We start from the raw sequence: 12,112 nt of genomic DNA on the forward strand, positions 1-12,112 counted from the left end.
CTCCTGCTTGAGGGTTTTCGTTTGGTCATCTGCAGGGGTCGAGAAGGGATTCCCCCCCTCACACATTATATTCTGCTGGGCGGGTGGCTCCTTCCTCTGAGGCATCAGCAATGGCCACAGCTGAAGATGGCACACTGGATGAGGTGGGCTGCTAGTGGTAATCTCTCGGGGCATTCTCTCAGGGGCTTGCCTGGCTGGGTCTTGCTCGGAGTCTAACTGATGGCCATATATCGGGGACAGGAGGAACTTTCCCCCGGATCAGATTGACAGGCACCTTGGCCAATCTCTGCCGTGTGTGGGTGCAGGTCACTTGCCAGGATTATCTGGGTGGATCTCACTTAATCATTTTCATGCTGCTGCAGGGGCTTCGGTCACTGGTGCACCTCAGTCCCTCCAATTCTCTGCCTGTGGTTCATAATACTTTAGTCTCCGGTGGGCTGTAATACCTTGGTTTAATTTTGGTTGCTGGGTTTAGTGTGCAGGGGCTGGGTGGTGTGGGTGGCCCGTGACATGCAGGAGGTCAGACTAAATGGTCTGGTGACCCCTTCTTGGCTTAAATTCTGTGACTCTATGACCTTCATTTTATGCTACTTACCCTCATCTAATCCTTCTCTGAGCTCCTAGTCCCTGTGTGGTTCTGTGAACAGATCCTCTCTGCTTCCTGGACCCCTGGTGATTCATAAATAAGTAACTGGGCTGGGCTGATCTCATGTCTAGCCTGTGACGCTTGTTCATCTGGAATTGGCACTGTAATGGAAAAAAATGAGTTAGAAACCATTGTGATGCCTCATACAACCCTGAAACACCCAGGAAGTAGATAAAAATAACAATTTCAGTTCACTTGTGAATTCCAGCAATTACTAGGGGGTCCTTTCTGTATGAGATAATCAGGACATAGAGTGAGAGAGCTCATAGTTAGAATTCTCACACAACAGAGGTAAAAGGAGAGGGGTGTAAGTGCAAGATAATGAGATGATGGGGTGTAAAAGAGCTGGGGTGTCCTTGCAAATTGAGTGCCACAAATTACTTATTTTATAGAAAAACAGAATCTTAGAAAATCTCTCTGCTGAGGATCCCAGCAAAGGAAATTGTTCAAACATTAGAGGCAAGGCTAATATGTTTGCACTGGAGTTATTTGCCCAGATGATATTGGAAGGCCTGCTCTGTAGCTGAAGAGGCTTTGTTAACTATATTGAATGTAGAGGAAAAAAATAGCTTTGACCAATATCTTAATTTAGGGTTACCATACTTAACAAATAAAAAAAGAGGACCCTCCACGGGGTCCTGGCCCCGCCCATTTCCCACCCCAGCCCTGCCCCAATTCCACCCCTTCCCCGCCCCAACTCCACCCCCTCCTCCGCCCCCTCCCACTCCCAGCCACGCGGAAAGGGCTGCCTGAGCGCTACCGGCTTCACGGTTTGCCAGGCAGCTCCCAGACCCTGCGCCCCCGGCCGGCGCTTCCCCAGTGCAGCTGGAGCCCGGGAGGGGAAGCGCCCAGCCGGGGGCGCAGGGTCTGGAGGCTGCCCAGCAAACCGTGAAGCCGGTAGCGCTTGGGCTTCGGGCAGCCCCCTTGCCTCCGGACCCTGCGCCCCCAGCCGTGCACTTCCCCTCCCGGGCTCCGGCGGTGCAGGGTCCGGAGGTATGGGGGCTGCCTGAAGCCGGTAGCGCTCGGGCAGCCCGGCTCTTAAACAGAGCCGAAGAGTCAGGGGAGGAGCAGAGCCGAACATGTTCGGCTTTTTGGCAATTCCCCCGGGACGGGGAGTTGAGTGCCGAAAAGCCGGACATGTTCGGGAAAAACCGGACGTATGGTAACCCTACTTAATTACTAGAGTGGCTGTCTGGGGAACACGCCTACGGGAAGTTTGGGCCTGCACTCCCAGGGTAGTAGGTCTGCATTGAACCACACACAGTGGGGGAGGAGGAGAGTTTTCTGTTGCCCTTTCTGCCTTACTTGGCTGTTTTGTTATCAACATTATTCCTTGTTAGCTGCCTGTGTCATTTTTTGTGGAGTCACTCAACCAATTTAGACGGTCAACCAAAGCTGCTGCCACTTTGGGAAGGTTCATCCTGGGATCTGACCTTTGCAGCTCAGGGCTCATCTCCTAATACAGATGTACAAATTCTGTCTGTGAAAAGTCTGTTAAAAGCAAGCTTCTAACCACAGACAATTTAAGCTGAAGTTTCATTCAGTGAGGAAGGGCGGGGGAGAGCAGCCGCCTTACTGAGATGGTTTGTCTGTAAAGCGACTTTTTGAGAAGAGAAACTGCAGTTGCTGCTGCTGATGCACACAATGGAGATGGGGATGAAGATTTCGTTCAAAACCATGGTCGGTATTTATAGTGTTTCTGGACATTGATTCAGTTGCTCTTTGCAGGGCTTAACTGACAAACATCAAACCATAGTCAAGGGACCCTGGGTTCAGAAAAGCAATCCAAAAATAGATGAGATGTTCGAATGTTCTGCTGAACATCATCCTCTTGCCTCAGCAAAATGCAGCTCAGCTGCTCAGGGTATTTCCAGGACTTTAGCAGCGTCTCATACTAGGCAAAAATTTCAACATAGTCATCCCAGACAGCAGCTGCAAGCAAGGGCTCGTGGGTGGAACAAAGGACTGGGAAGCAAGAATGCCAGCTCTCTCACCAACTCCTTTTGTAGCCTTGGGCCAGTCTCAATCCTCTGCGTTTCAGTGTCCCCATTTGTAAAGCAGGACGTAACAATCCCTCACTTCTCAGACACCCTCTTGCAGCAGCATCGTTTCCAGGTTGTAGGAGTACCCGGCCCCCCAGGTAGGCCCCCTCTTTTTTCCCACCCCTTCTAAGGCTTCACTGACTGTAACAATGTTCTTCACCACCATCAATACCTCAATAGTGACCCCCTCCAAATTCTCCCCCCATCAGGGTTTACTTTTTCCTCAGACTCTCACCAGAGTGGTGCCAAACAAGCACTCCCACTGCTCACTCTCAGTCCCACTGGTTTGAGAATTCCTTCTTCCTTCCAGATTCCCTTTTACCCCCGACCTCTGAGCAGCAGGGCCAGCTCTGGCTTTCTGGACGCCCCAAGCCAAAACAAAAAACAAAAAAAAAAACAACGCGGCAGCCAGAACAGCAAAGCAAAAAAAAAAAAAACCCTGCAGCTTGGCCGGAGCCAGGGTGCAGGGGGACTCCCTGCCCTGCAGATGTGCCCCGGCTAGTGGGGGGAGGGAGCAGGGGGAGAGAGAGAAGGGGGCGGCCAGGGCTTCAGCGGGGCGCTGCCACGCAGCCCCTCCCGCCATGCCCCCTGCCGGGAGGGCTCCGCACCGCTCCGGTCGGCTGGGAGGGAAGGACGCGGGCTGCCCTGCTGGGCTTGCTGCAGGGCGCTCCCGTCCTCCACGCTGCTACCCCCTACAGGGCGGCCAGAGCGGAACAACAACAACAACAAAAGCGGCCATGCCGCCCTAGGATTGGGCAGAATGCCGCCTCCTACAAGCTGCCGCCCCAAGCACCAGCTTGCTCGGCTGATGCCTGGAGCCGGCCCTGCTTAGCAGGTCAGTGACCCCTGGGATTTCTTTCCCTCACGTTCTTGCTCCCTTCCCTAGGGCCCACTGTGAAAGCTACTTCCAGGCTCCAGCAGCTTGTTCTCTTTCTCCATCCTGAATCTGCTCCATAGGAGAGGATGCAGAGCCTCCTTACTGCCACATCTTCCCACCACATTTGCACCCAGTCACTTGGAGTTTCATCCCCAGTCTGTGACTCAAGCCTTCTCACAGTTCTCTTCCCCAAGCCCTGGATTCCTGCCCAACCCTCTCTTCTCTAGGCATGTTCCACTCCTGGCTATCGGAAAGTTTTCTCTTGAGAGATTTCCCATTCTCACTTTTATTAGCACCAAGGACCACCCCCACCCTTTTAATCTGGTCCAGCTGGGGAACAACTTTCCTTAAAGGGGACAGTCACCCTGCGACATGGGGATAAGGGACTTCCTTCCCTCAATTTGATCCTATCTACATAGCACTTTAAAGATATAAAACAGGGGTCAGCAACCTTTCAGAAGTGGTGTGCCGAGTCTTCATTTATTCACTCTAATTTAAGATTTCGCGTGCCAGTAATACATTTTAACTTTTTAGAAGGTCTCTTTCTATAAGTCTATAATATATAACTGAACTATTGTTGTATGTAAAGTAAATAAGGTTTTTTAAATGTTTAAGAAGCTTCATTTAAAATTAAATTAAAATGCAGCGCCCCCCGGACTGGTGGCCAGGACCCGGGCAGTGTGAGTGCCACTGAAAATCAGGTCGCGTGCTGCCTTTGGCACACGTGCCATAGGTTGCCTACCCCTGATATAAAACATTAAATGTTACTACTCTGATCATCAATATTTTGATCATAAATTCTGACTGGTGCAAGCAAACAGCCCAAACTCACATAAAGAACAGAATTTGTACCATCTTGTCTTTTTCCTTTCCCTGACTCCTATCCTATGCTCCCTGCAGTGGTCTCAGTGTTGCCAACTCAGTCTCGTGCTATTTGTAGTTTTTCTTAAAGCCCCAACTCCTGGAATCATGATTGTGTGAGATCTCAGATTTAATCTAAAAAAAGTAAGTTTCTAGCTCTCATGGCTCGTGCAGAGAAAAGGTGTAATATACTGGAAGGATACTGGGTGAGCTTTTGCTCTATAAGACATGACAGTAACTAGGTTCCATGCCAAAGACTCTTAAGCAAAGTAACAAATCACGGGAAAAGAGGGAAGGTTCTATCCTGGATCAGTAACAAAGAAAGGAAACAAAGAGTAGGAATAAATGGTCAGTTTTCACAATGGAGCGAGGTAGGATACATAGCAGGATTCCCCATGGATCTGTACTGGGACCTGTGCAGTTTAACATATTCATAAATTATCTGGAAAAGGGGATAAACAGTGGGGTGGAATTTGCAGAGGTTAGAAAATTACTCAAGATAGTTAAGTCCAAAGCTGACTGTGAAGAATTACAAAGGGATTTCACAAAACTGGGTGAGACTAACAAAATGGCAGACGAAATTCAATGTTGGTAAGTGCATCTAGTCCAGTCCCCTGCACTCGTGGCAGGACTAAGTATTATCTAGACCATTCCTGATGGAGACTCCACAACCTCCCTAGGCAATTTATTCCAGTGCTTAACCACCCTGACAGTTAGGAAGTTTTTTCTAATATCCAACCTAAACCTCCCTTGCTGCAATTTAAGCCCATTGCTTCTTGTCCTATCCTCAGAGGTTAAGAAGAACAATTCTTCTCCCTCCTCCTTGTAACAACCTTTTACATACTTGAAAACTGTTATAATGTCCCCTCTCAGTCTTCTCTATTCCAGACTAAACAAACCCATTTTTTTCAATCTTCCCTCCTAGGTCGTGTTTTCTAGATCCTTAATCATTTTTGTTGCTCTTTTCTGGACTCTCTCCAATTTGTCCACATCCTTCCTGAAATGTGGCGCCCAGAACTGGACACAATAATCCAGTTGAGGTCTAATCAGCGTGGAGTAGAGCAGAAAAATTGCTTCTCATGTCTTGCTTACAACACTCCTGCTAATACATCCCAGAATGATGATCACTTTTTTTGCTACAGCGTTACAACTGTTGATTTATATTTAGCTTGTGGTCCACTATGACCCCCAGATCCCTTTCCGCAGTACTCCTTCTTAGGCAGTCATTTCCCATTTTGTATGTATGCAAGTTTCTAAGTGGAGTACTTTGTGCATTTGTCCTTAATGAATTTCATCCTATTTACTTCAGACCATTTCTCCAGTTTGTCCAAATCATTTTGAATTTTAATCCCATCCTCCAAAGCTCTTGCAACCCCTCCCATCTTGGTATTGTCTGCAAATTTTATAAGTGTACTCTGTATGCCATTATCTAAATCATTGATGAAGATATTGAACAGAACCAGACCCAGAACTGATCCCTGCGGGACCCCACTCATGCCCTTCCAGCATGACTGTGAACCACTGATAACTAGTCTCTGGGAATGTTTTTCCAATCAGTTTTGCACCCACCATATAGTAGCTCCATCTAGGTTGTATTTCCCTAGTTTGTTTATAAGAAGGACATGCGAGACAGTGTCAAAAGCTTTACTAAAGTCAAGATATACCACGTCTACCACTTCCCCCATCCACAAGGCTCGTTACCCTGTCAGAGGAAGCTATCTGGTTGGTTTGACATGATTTGTTTTTGACAAATCCATGATGACTGTTACTTATCACCTTATTATCTTCTAGATGTTTGCAAACTGATTGCTTAATTATTTGCTCAATTATCTTTCCGGGTACAGAAATTAGTCTGACTGGTCTGTAATTCCCTGGGTTGTCCTTATTTCCTTTTTTATAGATTGGCACTTTATTTGCCCTTTCCCAGTCTTCTGGAATCTCTCCTGTCTTCCATGACTTTTCAAAGATAATTGCTAATGGCTTAGATGTATCCCCAGTCAGCTCCTAGGATGGATTTCATCAGGCCCCGGTGACGTGAAGACATCTAATTTGTCCAAGTAATTTTTAACTTGTTCTTTCCCTATTTCCTATCATGGACAGTTCTCTGAAAACATCTGGTCCACATGCAATGGCAGTGAAAAAAGCTAACAAAGTTAGGAACCATGACTTAATTCACAGTTTAAATGAATTTATCGCACATAAGAGGTGCTGGTTTGACAGCAAAAGAGTGAAATCCTCTATTTGTTCAAAGAACAGGTACAGCACAAACAGCAGCTACAGTGCAGCATTGACACACACACACACACACCTCACCCACCAGTACGAGTGCCTGGGAGGAATCATTTCCAAGGTTAAAGGGGGAGTGCACACTTCATGACTCATTCAAACAAAAGGAAGTTTCATAGGCAGCAGGTTTAAAGCAAACAAAAGGAAGTATTTCTTTACACAACGCACAGTCAACCTTGCCAGAGGATGTTGTGGAGGCCAAGATTATAACAGGATTCAAAAAAGAACTAGATAAGTTCATGGAAGATAGGTCCATCAATGGCTAATAACCAATAGGATGATGTCCCTAGCCTCTATTTGCCAGAAGCTGGGGATGGGCAACAGGGGATGGATCACTTGATGGTTATCTGTTCATTCCCTCTGGGGCACCTGGCATTGGCCACTGTTGGAAGACAGGATACTGGGCTAGATGGACCTTTGATCTGACCCAGTATGGCCATTCTTATGATTTTATTCAGATTTTTGTCTCTCTTCTGAGCGGGCCAGTCATTGTCAAATGTAAATGATGTGGACACATATCCACTAGGAACTGATGGCCATCTCATATTTTCACACTTGTCTTTTGGTAGTAACTTCCCTTCTCTGCCAGCCACCTTTGGATTTGAACCAGCAACCTTATCTTATTTCTTGTCCCTTTGTTCCATTTGGTCTCCTAATTGTTGTCACGGAGTATTGGGGAACTCAGGGCCCTGCACCCCCGGCTTCCTGCGATTCACCATGACTCTCAGCCAGCCAGTAAAGCAGAAGGTTTATTTGGATGACAGGAACACAGTCCAAGACAGGTCTTGCAGGCACAGACAACAGGGCCTCCCTCAGTTAGGTCCAGCTTGGGGTCCCAGGGCATCCCAGCCCACCCCCCTTTGGGGGGTCAGAGCCATCTCTGCCTCCCAGCCATCTCTCCAGCCTGCTTCCAGCACTCTCCCTTCAGCGACCCCTCCCACAGCCTTTGTTCAGTTTCCCGGGCCCCGGAGTCACCTGGCCTCCAACCCGTCTGGGTTCTCATGTTACAAACTCAGGTATGTTCCCTCGGGCAGACTCCCATCCCCCGATGCAGACCATCCTAGTCACACTCCCCTGTCAGCATTCACACACCCCAGCAAGAACAGTCCCAGTTCGTCACAATTGTGACTTCCTTTTCTTCCCGATTGGTTGGGTATCTAGAGGGAGCGCAGGAGAGAGCACTAACTAGGGTCTCTGAAAGAAGCTCAAGATCAGTCAAGTGAAAGGTGAAGATTTCTTCCACCACACAGTGATTGCACCCATGCAAGGATAAATCTGGCTCATGATTTCTATTGTAGGCAGAGCTGGGAGTGCCATCTGCAGTTAAGGCTGTCTGACTCTTCCCATTATACTTCCCAGTTGTTTAGAACTTTGCCAAACTTAACTCTTTGGGCTGAAATTTTCCATGCCAGGTGTCTGCCTCAGGCTGAATTTCTTTGGGGGAAATTTCAGCCAGAACAGCCATTTCCAAGGACAAGATGAGGGGACAATGCCTTGTTTTGCCAGTGTTAACAAAATCTCACCACCATTTTGTTGAGTTTCTCTAGCACCCTCATGCTTTGAAGCAGGAACTTGAAATTTGGCAATGTTAAAAATGCATCATTTACTGTCCCTTTGAAAATCTGCCCAAATTTGGCTGAATTAGAAGTCTCTGAAAAACCTCTGTTTGCACATGCTCAGTAGAGGCTTGTGAAAGTTTGGCAGCTAAGTTCTCTGACCAATCCGTCTGCACTGGACATGCTCCACATCCCCTCACAGCTCCTGCCTGCCAACCGGGCTCGCATGCACCTCCCACAAAGTGACTAAGCCTGCTCCATCCAGGGACTGCCGGACTGAGCAGGACTTTCCTTGCACTTGCTCCTCCAGGCTGCCAGGGCACCAGGCACCAGAACTGAAAGCAGACAGACTCCGTCTCCTGTGTGTACTTCCAATGCACCCCCTCCGCCCAAACCTGGTAGCACCAGGTAGTGAAGAAGAGAAGAAGAAACATCTGACTAGAATGCAGGAGACAAGGAATGGGGGGAAGATGTGCTTAACCTGGGGTCTGAGTCACAGAAGTGCTGAGCACTCACTGCTGCGGCTGAAGCCAATGGGGGCTAAGCTCTGAACATATAAAGTGCTAAATAATGTGAAGGACTCTGAAAAATCAGGCCTCAGGGTCTCAAGTTGGCCACCCAAAATTAGTGGACACTTCTTTTCCTTTGTCTCTCTGTGCCTCATTTCTAGCCTATAAAATGTGGACAACTTACACCACCTCACCTCACACAGGTGTTGTGAAAATTTATTAGTGGTTGTAAAGCACTAAGATACTACAGTGGGTGCAGCACAGAAAGCCCAGGAGAGAATTCAGTGTATTCAATGCAGGGTTTAGATTGTGAGATCTGCAGTAAATAATTTGTGGGTGCCCACATTGAATGAGGAGGGTAAAAAGGAATATTGAATAACTACCCATTTCAGAAGCGCCATTTTCCTGAGCACTTCATAAAGCAGGAGTCCTGTGGAAAAAACAGTATGTGATTCTGTCAATAAAGTGGCATCATTTTACACGTTAGCGTTGCCACGTGTCCAGGATTTCCCAGGATTGTCCATTTTTTGAGGTAGCTGCCCCAGGAAATCTGTAAGTGGGCTCAGTTCATGCTGCTAGCAGGCCAGTTTTATGGGTTCAAAAGCATCCTGGATGTCCTGGGGTTTTTAGTACCTCAGAGGTGGCAACCCTACTGCATACACGCAAGGGGGCCAAAGGCAAGTTGCACGGGCAACTGTAAATCTGGCATTTCCTAACTTTTGAGTTGACTTTGCAATCTTAATAACGTTCTTTTCATGATTTTTTCAAGGTAATATGGTAACAATATTAGGACAACATGAATAAGTAATGAGAAAAGTTTCTTGTGAAAACATCCTGAGACTGCCCCTAGCTTTCCCCTTCCAAAAAGGAATAGAGATCAGTAAGTTTTAAACCTTCCTCCACCATGTGTGCTTTTATCTGGGAGACAGCAGACCTTTGACCACAGGCTCTTATTCTTTGTCACTTGGTGAACCTGTCCACCAGAATATCACAACATAATCCACCCACATCCTGTTAGCATGTAGGATTTCCTTAGGGTTACTGTCACCGGAAAACTATGTATCTAGCTTTCTAGATAAGGTACTTATATAGCCTCATTCCCCTAGTATCTAAGTGCTTCAACAATCTGTAAAGTATTTATTCTCACAACACCCCTAGGATGATCACTGAGACATCCCCAGAATACAGGGCATCCCCTCGGTGCGAGGTCACGCTGCAGAGTGGATGCTGCTCCACCCCGGCTGGCATAACCTCGCATGCACGTACAGGGTGTGTATGAAGTCTGCTGCATGGAGGATGCCATTTTGCAGAGCATGCAGCTCCATCCCGACTGGCATGACGGTGCATGTGAGATCACGCCGCCAGAGCAGTGCATTATGATGAAATATTGGACAAAATCATGTCTGGTTTTATATCGGTTCCAAACAAGGGACAAATCTAACAAAAACAGGGCTTTAAACTGGGTAAATACCCCTGTGAGGTAGGGCAGTGCTATTATTTCCATGGAACAGTTTGGAGAACTGACTCACAGAGAGACTAAGTGACCTGCTCAAGGTCACACATAAATCTGTGGCAGAGCAAAGAAATAAATAAATAAACCCTAACTCCCAGTCTAGCACCCTAATCTCTGGGCCTTCCTTCCTCTCTTGCCTGTGATGTTAGTAACAGAAGAGATCAAGGCCTGATTCTACATAGGGTGTCTCCTGGTGGCAGAGGACGGGATCAACATGTGAGCAGGGCTGGCTCTAGGCACCAGCCGACCAAGCACATGCTTGGGGCCGCACCTCAGAAGGGGTGGCCAATGTTGGGGTTGGGGGGGGGGGCGGTTTTGTTTTTGTTTTTTTGTTTGTTTGGTTTAGGCCGGGCAGGGGGGGGGGGGGGGGGGTGCGGCGGCGCGGCGCGGGGGTGGGGTGTTACGGCAGGGCGACGCTCTTCTTTTTTGCCTGGGGCAGCAAAAAAGTTAGAGCCAGCCCTGCATGTGAGGCACATAAAATGGAACCCCAAATTTATGATTTTAGGAGGAAAAGAGTTTTCACACTGACCAAGCTGACGTCTAACCTTTCAGACAGATTTTGAATGTCAAAAATTGCTGTTCAAAGCTGATCTGTTGAGAGTAGGTGCGGCTGGTAGCATCACCTAATACTAAGGTGGCCTGATACTTCCTGTCATAGGACCCTGTTTTCAGTTGCTTATAACTTTACCAAACTTTAACAGTTTGAGCTGACATTTTCCATGCTGGATGACTGCCTCAAGCTGAAAATTTTTGGAAAGTTTCTGTCAAAACAATTCAGTTGTTTCTGAGAATGAGGCTACATTGTTTGCACATTTAAAAAAGAATGCTGTCAATCTTCTCTTTGAGAATTTATAGTGCCCCATGCTTTGGAGCAGGGCCTTGAAATTTGGCAGGAGTGTGGCTTTTATGTCAGGGAAATGCCTTTTCTCATCCCCACACAGGCAACCTTAATTCTGGCTTTTCCTAATATCTGAGTGCTTGACTTTGCAACCTTAATACCGTTCTTTTAGTGTAGTTATTTTGAGTGTCATTAAAATATAATTAAAATAGAAAGGGCATGTTATAAGCTTCTGTCAGGACCTGTCCCTCTCTGGGCATGGCTGAACGTATGACTGGTGTTCCCTGTGTTCTCAGTTCCAACTTGAGTTGGCCTTTTAGAAGGGTTGAGATTGTGCCTGTGCATTGACCCAGAATCTCAAATGTTTCAAACTACCCACGGACCTGCTGCCTGGGTAAATGTGTAGGTCCCTGGACTTTCTGGGCCTCAAGTTATTGGAATGGGAAGGTTCTTCGTTTCCATAAAGGTAACCTAATTGGACCCCATTTGGTGGTGCCAGCCACCTCAGAAGAGTATCCAGTCTGATTCATCAAGAAGCTCCTGAAGAGTATTCCAGTCTGATTAATCAAGAAGCTCCTGAGAAGAATTCCAAGGGGAGGAACAAGCCAGGTGTCCTGATCTGTAAAATGGAGATTAATGGTGTTTTCCCCTTTGGTAAAGTTCTTTGAGATCTATAGATCACCATACAAGAATTATTATTATTATTAATAATAATAATTCTTGTATGGTGATCTATAGAAGGCATCCAAAGAAGTGAGGTTTTTACCCACGAAAGCTTATGCCCAAATAAATCTGTTAGTCTTTAAGGTGCCACCAGACTCCTTATTATTATTGGTTTTTACAGGGATATTGATTAGCCCTTTGGGATCACACACACAAAAGCCTCTCAGAAACCTGCTCTGCAGAGCTCTTTAGATCAGTGGCTCTCAACTTTTCCAGACTCCTGTACCCCTTTCAGGAGTCTGATTTGTCTTGTGTACCCCC

Source organism: Trachemys scripta, chromosome 1, assembly GCF_013100865.1.
Source record: "Trachemys scripta elegans isolate TJP31775 chromosome 1, CAS_Tse_1.0, whole genome shotgun sequence".
Lineage (NCBI taxonomy): Eukaryota > Metazoa > Chordata > Testudines > Emydidae > Trachemys > Trachemys scripta.